Source organism: Suncus etruscus, chromosome 4, assembly GCF_024139225.1.
Source record: "Suncus etruscus isolate mSunEtr1 chromosome 4, mSunEtr1.pri.cur, whole genome shotgun sequence".
Taxonomy (NCBI): Eukaryota; Metazoa; Chordata; class Mammalia; order Eulipotyphla; family Soricidae; genus Suncus; species Suncus etruscus.
In genome coordinates, this window is record NC_064851.1 from 105,264,384 (window position 1) to 105,267,260 (window position 2,877).

The following is a 2,877-nucleotide window of genomic DNA, read 5'->3' on the forward strand; positions in this document are numbered from 1 at the left end:
TGTCCCCCGAGCCTGCTGGGCACGATTTCTGAGTGTAGAGCCAGGAGTAGCCCCTGAGCGCAGCTGGGTGTGACTCAAAAAAAAAAAAAAAAGAAGTTGAGTGTGTATCAGTGAGAGTGCTCAGGGTCAGGAACTTGCTTTGCATGTGGGAGGTAAGGAATCAGATCCTCAGCTCCATAGACAATAAAATAAATGACACTGGAAGATGGAGCATTGGTCTGGTCTGCGGGAAGGAATGCCAGCTGGTCACAGTATTTGGTCACTTGGGAAACACTTGGGTGCTCCCTGAGGAAGCTGAAGCCCAAAAAGTCCCCTCTAAGCTAGGTTAGGTTGGGGTGGTGTGTGTGTGTGTGTGTGTGTGTGTGTGTGTGTGTGTGTGTGTGTGTGTGGCAAGCTTGGAACTGCACAGCCCAGAGAACAAAGTCAGCTGGACCCAAATGCATTGCCAAAACCACCAAGGTCAAACCTCTGACTTTTGGAACCTGGCCCCCTGCCAGGTTCTGGAAAGGCCCAGAAGGGCCTTGGAACACCCATTCAGGAGTCAGCCCCATTTGGGGCCCTTTCTCTCTTTTCACTTTACAGACTCTCTCTTTGCTTCCTCTCTCCTATTTCTAAAAAAGAAAACGGTTTCACTTCACTCTTCGTTTTCTCAGCAAAGGGAAAAACTCCACTCTGTGCCACCACATCTGGGGGCAATTCAAGGGGAGATGCTGCAGGTTCTATGGTTCCCCTAGCCCTGCCAGGAGTGACCACTAAGCAGAGCCAGCAGTAAGTCCTGTGCTGGCCTTGCACCCTGTACTGCGTAGGGTGTTCGCTTTGCCTATTGATGTGCAGGTGTACCTCAGAGCCTGATGCCAGAAGCGACCTTTGAACAGTGCCTCGACTGTCCTGAAACAAAGACCAGATGGCTAGAACTCCATCCCTACAGTTACCATTTAGCAGAAAGCTTTGAGCCTTCAAGGGGGAACCCCTGGACTCAGAGCTATTCAGAGCCCCTCATAGCTCATTTTGCTAAGAATTGGCTGTGGATTTTTTTTCACTTTTGTTTTTGTCTGTATTTTGAGTGGGAGGGGACACACCCCACCCAGGAGTGCTTAGATGGTGACTCCTGGCTCTGCACACGAAAAATCACTCCTGGTAGTGCTTGGGAGATAATATGGGATGACAGGAATCGAACCTAGTCTGCCATATGCAAGGCAAACACTTTCCCCTTTGTACTTTCTCTCCAACCCCTAATTTATTTATTTATTTATTTATTTATTTATTTATTTATTTATTTTTGCCACGTCCAGCTTGACTCTGTGCTCTGGGGTCACTCCTGGTGGGTCTCAAAGGTCCCAGAGAGCAAACCCTGATCAGCCATGTGCAAGATAAACACCCCACATTTTTCTCTTTCTTCTTTTTCTTTCTTTCTTTCTTTCTTTCTTTCTTTCTTTCTTTCTTTCTTTCTTTCTTTCTTTCTTTCTTTCTTTCTTTCTTTCTTTCTTTCTTTCTTTCTTCCTTCCTTCCTTCCTTCCTTCCTTCCTTCCTTCCTTCCTTCCTTCCTTCCTTCCTTCTTTCTTTCTTTCTTTCTTTCTTTCTTTCTTTCTTTCTTTCTTTCTTTCTTTCTTTCTTTCTTCATTCATTCCTTCCTTCCTTCCTTCCTCCTTCCTCCCTCCCTCCCTCCCTCCCTCCTTCCTTCCTTCCTTCCTTCCTTCCTTCCTTCCTTCCTTCCTTCCTTCCTTCCTTCCTTCCTTCCTCCTTCCTTCCTTCCTTCCTTCCTTCCTTCCTTCCTTCCTTCCTTCCTTCCTTCCTTCCTTCCTTCCCTCCCTCCCTCCCTCCCTCCCTCCCTCCCTCCCTCCCTCCTTCCTTCCTTCCTTCCTTCCTTCCTTCCTTCCTTCCTTCCTTCCTTCCTTCCTTCCTTCCTTCCTTCCTTCCTTCCTTCCTTCTTTTTCGGTTTTTGGTGCCACACCCATTTGATGCTCAGGGGTTACTACTGGCTAAGCGCTCAGAAATTGCCCCTGGCTTGGGGGGACCATATGGGACAGCGGTCTCTCTTTCTTTCTTTCTTTCTTTCTTTCTTTCTTTCTTTCTTTCTTTCTTTCTTTCTTTCTTTCTTTCTTTCTTTCTTTCTTTCTTTCTTTCTTTCTTTCTTTCTTTCCTTCCTTCCTTCCTTCCTTCCTTCCTTCCTTCCTTCCTTCCTTCCTTCCTTCCTTCCTTCCTTCCTTCCTTCCTTTCTTCCTTTCTCTGTCTTTGTCTCTCTGCCTCTCTCTATTTTGGTTTTTGGGTCACACCCAGAGGTGCTCAGGGGTTACTCCTGGCTCTGCGCTCAGAAATCGCTCCTAACAGATTTGGGGGACCATATGGGATGCCGGGATTTTAACCATCATCTATCCTGGATAGGCTGCGTTTAAGGCAAAAACGCCCTACCGGTGTGCTATCTCTCCGACCCCACACTCTGTACTTTCCAGCCCCCCCCTTCTTTTGAATTGTCAATCCTTTGTTTTTGAAGTGGCTTCTCCTAAATTTCTTATTTGGGGGGGGGGTTGGGTGGGCACACCAGGTGATGCTCAGGGTTTACCCCAGTCTCTGTTCTCAGGAATCACTCCAGGCAGTGCTGAGGGAGGGTCCTAGAGGATCATTGACAGGCCAGCCAACCTGCAAGGCAATCTCCTTCCCAACACTACATGTGGTCCCTTGAGCATCTCTTGGCTCAGTTCCAGGAGGACTACTCTGGCCTCTGACCATCACAGGATCCTTTAGGTGGCCGCACCCGGGGGGATGCAGTCCCGACTCACAGGCCTCCCTCATGTGGTTGCCCTGTGGTCCCTACACTTGGCACCGCCGATTAGATGCCTACGACAGAGGGGGACAGGCCAGGGTTCCCTCATTAATGCT